The 6,898-nt window shown below is 37.7% G+C and overlaps 1 non-coding gene across 1 annotated transcript; it reads left to right on the top strand.

The window, feature by feature from the left end:
• Positions 1–969: 969 nt before the first annotated feature.
• LOC141676030 (small nucleolar RNA R71) lies at positions 970–1,076 on the top strand. The gene has a single exon (XR_012556644.1). It is a non-coding gene; the product is annotated as a small nucleolar RNA R71 (small nucleolar RNA).
• The last annotated feature ends 5,822 nt before the right edge of the window (positions 1,077–6,898 follow it).

A 6,898-nucleotide genomic window follows, 5' to 3' on the forward strand; every position in this document is an offset into this window, starting at 1 on the left:
ACTTCTTAAATTGCTTGTCCAGCTTTTCTTCTATGGCCGGTTAGGAAAAGGAGGTGGAGGATAGATCTGTTGCTCCCCTGTATTACCCTCAGGAGGAGTGTGCTAAACAGTAGTCTTCCTTGGTTCTACTTCTTCTTCCTGCTGCTCTACTTCTTTCTCAGCCCCAGCTTCTTCAGTCAATACTTGAGTTTGTTCGGGATTCGCAACCTTTCCAGACCTCAAAATGATTGCCTTTACCTGCTCCTTAACTTCCCTATTTCCTAGCACTTCAGTATCACTAGGTAGTGTACCAGACTGACGATTTAGCAAGGCATTGGCAATTTGCCCAATTTGATTTTCCAAAGTCTTGATAGAAACAGCTTGACTTTTGCACATAAGCTTCAACTCCTCTAATTCAGATTTTTCATTAGCTTGTTGTAGCTGGAGTTGTTGTCTTGGTGCATATTGCGGTTGCTGAAAACCAGGGGGGTTGTACTGCTTAGATGGATACTGCTGATAAGGCTGTTGAACCGCATTCTGAGTGTTTCTCCAACTGAAATTAGGATGATTGCGGTTGTTGGGATGATAAGTGGATGGCACAGGTTACTGCGAATGTTGAAAGTTGCTCACGAACTGAGATGATTCACTAGAAATTGCACACTGATCAGTCTCATGGGCACCTGCACAAAGCTCACAAACACTAGCAATTTGATTAACTCCATAATTAGCCAAAGTGTCCACCTTCATCGTCAAAGCCTAAGTTGGGCAGCTATAGCAGTTGCTGCATCCAACTCCAGAATTCCTGCTACCTTTCTATGAGTCAGTCTCTAGGAAGAATTCTGGTACTCATTAGCAGCCATCAGTTCAATAAGTTCATAAGCTTCATCGTAACTCTTAGCCCACAAGGCTCCTCCTGATGATGTATCGAGCATGGGTCTAGAAGTAGCACCCAATCCATTGTAGAAACAGTTGATAATCATCCAATCAGGCATGCCATGGTATGGGCACTTCCTTAGCATCTCCTTATATCGATCCCAAGCCTCACACAGAGATTCTCCAGTTTGCTGAGCAAACTGAGTAAGACCATTCCTGATTCCAGCAGTCTTCGCCATAGGGAAGAATTTAGTGAGAAACTTTTGAGCAAGATCTTCCCAAGTGGTGATAGACCCTGCTGATAGAGAATGTAACCAACACTTAGCTCTGTCCCTCAGAGAGAACGGGAAGAGTCGCAGCTTGATAGCATCTTTAATCACATCATTGAACTTGAAAGTGTCACAGATCTCGATGAAATCCCTGATGTGCATGTTGGGGTCTTCAGTAGGAGAAACCCCAAACTGAACTGAGTTCTGTATCATCTGAATCGTGCTTGACTTGATCTCAAAAGTGTTAGCCCTGATGGCTGGCCTGATGATGCTTGACTGAATGTCATTGATCTTAGGCTGAGAATAGTCCATCAAAGCCTTAGGATTTTCTATCTGATCTCCCATCTCTACTAAAGACGGTTCTTCGACTTTCTCTTCTTTTTCTACCTTCTTTTTTTCTTCTTCAAAAACTTCCTTTCGAACTACCACAACTTCTTCCTCGGCTTTATCCAAAGTTCTCTTACGAGTACGCGAACGTGTATGCATACACCCTCGCTAGAGTACCTGAAATAATGCAAGGAAACGAATAAGTAACAATGTCCGAGTCAATGAACTTTAACGACCACTGATGGAAAACACATAAACTATAAATTAACACTGCAGTCCCCGGCAGCGGTGCCAAAAACTTGTTAGTCGCTAAACACGCGCTAATAATACACGCAAGTATACGTGTTCGCAAGTAGTATAAAATCTTTTCTAGTTCGTTCCCACAGAGACTGGATTGGTTAACTAATTAATTTAGGCACTTGAGCAACAATGTATGGTTATTATTCAATGCTAAGACGATAACAAATTGAGATTGTTTATAACTAAGGATTAAACTAACAATTATAACTAAGGGAATAATATTGATTGAATTAATATATATATGACAAACATAGGATTCTAACTTCATTCAATACTTTATTCAATAGCCTTATTGTTCTTAACCTTAGCATGCAATGATGATGACACTAATCAGATATGTTAGGAATATGTGTATTAGTTTGATGATAAGTTAAACAAAACACCTAAGTAGAAATCTAGTGTTTGTAGCCTCAACGGATAAGACCATCTTGGCTATCTGTTGAAGGGGTAGCTTTACTTAGCAATAAGTTCAGTATTGTAGCACATTTCATTCTCTGGATTCAAGTTGTAATTCTTAGATATTGTAGGAAATTATCAGTCATGTTGACTACTAGTTGATATGCAAATAGGAGGGCTAATTGTAAATATTTCATGCCTAGTAATTTTGTATAAGTGAAGAAGTATCAACTGATATTGAAGACCTTCAACGGATAAGAAACAAAGTTTCAACGGATGTCTCTAATGCTTCAACGGATAATATCCATCAACGGATAAGTGCTTCAATGGATAAAGACTTCAATTGATAATGCATCAACGGATAAAGCTTCAACGGATAAAGCCTCAACGGATAAGGCATCAACGGATGAAAGCTTCAACGGATGCTTAGTTCATTAGCAGTTGATAGTGACAATTCATAAGCTGAGAGGCACATGGGTTGACAGAGACAAACTGGAATGTGGAAGCCTCTAGGAGGAATCAAGAAAATGCAGCATTTCCATTCTGGTGCAAACGAGGAAGTATTCAAAGATTAACAGCTAAGCCTAAATTACATTGGATAGAAAAATGAAGAAGAAACATGTGAAGAGCCTTTTTAATTGTATTTTACAGTTTTGTCTTCACTTGTAAACTTGGTGATATATAAACCAAGTAGCAGCTAGTAATTAGATATGAATTTTCCAGAGCTGTTTAGAAATATCCAGAGAGAAAATCATCTAGTTTGTACTAGGAAGCAGCTGTGATTTAATTCTTTGAATCACAGATTTTCTGAAATAACAAATCTCTGGTGGAACAACAAATCCACCAGAAAAGTTTTTAAGTTCTTTGTGTTCTTTACATTTGTGTTTGAATATATATCTGTCTATATTAGCTTCAAGCCATTCACACACATTTGCTCACTAAAACACTTAGCCTTAGAAACTACTCAAAACTTGAAAAAGTTTTGAGATTTACATTCAACCCCCCTTCTGTAAATCTCATTGTTAGTCCACTGGAAATAAAAATTGGTATCAGAGCAAGCTCTTAACATACAAAGAGTTTAAAGATCTATTCTGCTAACATCATGAGTAAGAAGGATATTGGTGTAAAGATTCCAATCTTGAAAAGAGATAACTATCATCACTGGAAAGTGAAGATGCATTTATATCTTCTCTCTCAAGATGAAAGCTACATCAACTGCATTGAAAATGGTCCTCACATCCCTCACAAGGTGGCCACAGCTTCTACTGCAACAGTTGCTGTTGGACAGTCTATTCCCAAGCCAAAGGCAGAATGGACTATTGAAGATATTGAAGAGGTTTACAAGGACAAGAAAGCCATGAACATTATGTTTAATGGCCTAGATCAAGATATGTTTGACAATGTCATTAACAGCCAAACTACTAAGGAAATTTGGGATACTGTGCAGCTTATCTGTGAAGGCACTGAGCAAGTTAGAGAAAACAAAATGCAGCTTCTCATTCAACAGTATGAATATTTTCATTTTGAAGAAGGAGAATCATTGAATGATACCTTCAACAGATTTCAGAAACTGTTGAATGTATTGAAGCTGTATGGCAGAATTTACCAAGTCAAGGACTCCAATTTAAAATTTCTAAGGTCTCTACCAAAGGAATGGAAGCCTATGACTGTTTCTCTAAAAAATTCTCAAGATTATAAGGACTTCACACTTGAAAGATTATATGGAATTTTGAAGACATATGAACTTGAGATGGAGCAAGATGAGCTGTTGGAAAAAGGGAAGAGAAAAGGTGGATCAGTTGCACTTGTAGCTGATAGTGAGAAGGTTGAAGCCAGGAATGAGGAGAAGACAATGCCAAATCTCAAAATTGGCACAAGCAAATTAGAATCAAGCAAGGGTAAAGAGCAAGTAGCTGAGGATGAAAACAATTCCAGTCAGGATGACTCTGATGATGTTGATGAACATCTGGCTTTTCTATCCAGGAGGTTTGCAAAGATGAAGTTCAGGAAAAATACAAAATTCACTAAGCCAAACAAAAACATGGTGGACAAATCCAAGTTCAAATGTTATAACTGTGGCATTAGTGGACACTTTGCAAGTGAGTGTCGGAAGCCAACCTCTGATAAGAAGAAATTTGAGCAAGTTGATTACAAAAAGAAGTATTTTGATTTGCTCAAACAAAAGGAAAGAACTTTTCTCACTCAAGATGATTGGGCAGCAGATGGAGTCAATGAAGATGATGATATGGAATATGTCAACCTAGCCCTGATGGCTAATTCTGATGAAAATAAAACTAGTTCATCAAGCAACCAGGTAATTACTACTGATCTCTCTCAGCTTTCTAAAAATGAATGCAATGAAGCCATAAATGATATGTCCAATGAATTATATCATTTGCGTGTTTCCCTTAAATCACTAGCTAAAGAAAACACTAGGATCAAAGAGAATAATGTGTTTTTAAGTGATAGGAATGCTGTGTTAGAGGATCAGGTAATTGAGCTTGAAAAGATTAAACTTAAATGCTTGACTGTTGAGAGTGAACTAGAAGAAGCTGTTAAGAAAGTAGAAATTCTTTCTAAACAGTTAGAAAGTGAGCAAGAGGTAATCAAGGCCTGGAAAACATCTAGGGATGTTAGTGTTCAGATTGCCAAGGTTCAGGGAATTGAATCATTCTGTGAGGATGCCTGGAAGAAAAACAAAAAGGAGTTAGAATTAATTGATGGATTGTCAACGGATGTGGAATCAACGGATGATGAAAGTTATCCGTTGAAGGAAGAAAAAGAGCATCCGTTGAAGGCTCATCAATTAAAACAGGCAAGTAATTTTAAAAATAAAAATCTCAATAAGAAGGATGATTCAACTTTCAAGAACTTTGTCAAAGAAGGAGCTAGCACATCCAAAGATGCCAGTAAGGTGAATATAGGACACATGACTTTGGATCAGCTGAAAAATAGGCTTAAGTTGGTTGATGATAAGAAGGAAACTAAAAGAAAATATAAAAGAAATGGGAATGTAGGGATTAATAAACATAACAATTACACACCTGATAGGTATGCTCCTAGAAAAAGCTGTGTGCATTGTAAAAGTGTTAATCACCTATCTGATAATTGCAAATCTGTTAAAAATGCTCCCATGCCTTCAAATCCCTCCATGCCTAACATGTCTATGTCACCTCTGCATGCCATGCCTGTTATGTCTCATCAGAATCCCCATGCACATTTTGCAAACATGCCATATATTAATAATCCTTATTTTACTGCATTTAGTATGCCTCAAATGCCATACAATGTGCCTATGTGGAATAACATGTTTGCACAATCTATGCCTTATCAAATTCAATCAAATGTGCTAAATGATTCTGTGACTAACCCTACACTTCAACCAACCACATCTGAGATCAAGGTTGACCCAAAGTTACCTAAGTCAAAAGATGCAGGAGGAATGAAGTCTCGGAAAAAGACTAACAAGGCTGGACCCAAGGAAACTTGGGTACCAAAATCAACTTGATTGATTTTGTTGTGTGCAGGGAAAAAGAAGGAATCTATGGTACTTGGACAGTGGGTGTTCAAGACACATGACAGGAGATTTCACCCTGCTCACAGAGTTTAAGGAGAGAGCTGGCCCTAGCATAACCTTTGGAGATGACAACAAAGGATTCACTATGGGATATGGCTTGATTTCAAAAGAAAATGTCATCATTGATGAAGTTGTATTGGTTGATGGTCTCAAACACAACTTATTGAGCATCAGTCAACTATGTGACAGAGGGAATACTGTTTCCTTCAATTCTGAAGCCTGTATTATCACAAGTAAGAAGGATAATAAAGTGGTTCTAACTGGAGTTAGAAAAGGGAATGTGTACTTAGCTGACTTCAACTCTACAGATGCAGAATCTATTACTTGTCTTCTCAGCAAAGCAAGCTCAGTTGAAAGTTGGCTATGGCACAAGAAGCTGTCCCATTTGAATTTTAAGACAATGAATGATCTAGTCAAAAAGGACTTAGTTAGAGTAATGCCTCTAGTAGAATTCACAAAGGATGGACTGTGTGATGCTTGTCAGAAAGGAAAGCAAAAGAAAGTATCATTCAGTAAGAAGCTTGAATCTGCAATTGATGAACCATTACAACTGCTACACATGGATCTCTTTGGACCAGTCAATGTATTGTCAATTTCAAGAAAAAGATATTGCCTAGTGATTATAGATGATTTCTCAAAGTTTTCTTGGGTTTATTTTCTTGGATCAAAGGATGAAGCTAGTGAAATCATTATCAATCATATCAAGCAAGTCAACAATCATCCTGATTTCAAAGTAAGGAATATTAGGAGTGACAATGGAACTGAGTTCAAGAATTCAATCATGAAGTTGTTCTGTGAAGAAAATGGGATCATGCATGAGTTCTCAGCTCCAAGGACTCCACAACAAAATGGTGTGGTGGAAAGGAAGAACAAATCACTAATTGAAGCTGCAAGGACAATGCTTGAAGAGTCAAAACTCCCAACTTACTTTTGGGCTGAGGTTGTTAACTGTGCATGTTACACTCAGAATATTTCTCTAATCAATCAGGTAAAAGGCATGACTCCCTATCAATTATTCAAGAGAAGAAAACCAACTTTAAACTTTCTGCATGTCTTTGGTTGCAAATGTTACATCTTAAGGAATCAATCTGATCACAAAGGGAAGTTTGATGCAAAGGCTGATAAAGGAATATTTGTTGGTTATTCTGCTGGAAAATCATATAGGGTCTACAATCTA

The sequence above is a fragment of the Apium graveolens genome, chromosome 7, assembly GCF_009905375.1.
Source record: "Apium graveolens cultivar Ventura chromosome 7, ASM990537v1, whole genome shotgun sequence".
In the NCBI taxonomy this organism is placed as follows: Eukaryota; Viridiplantae; Streptophyta; class Magnoliopsida; order Apiales; family Apiaceae; genus Apium; species Apium graveolens.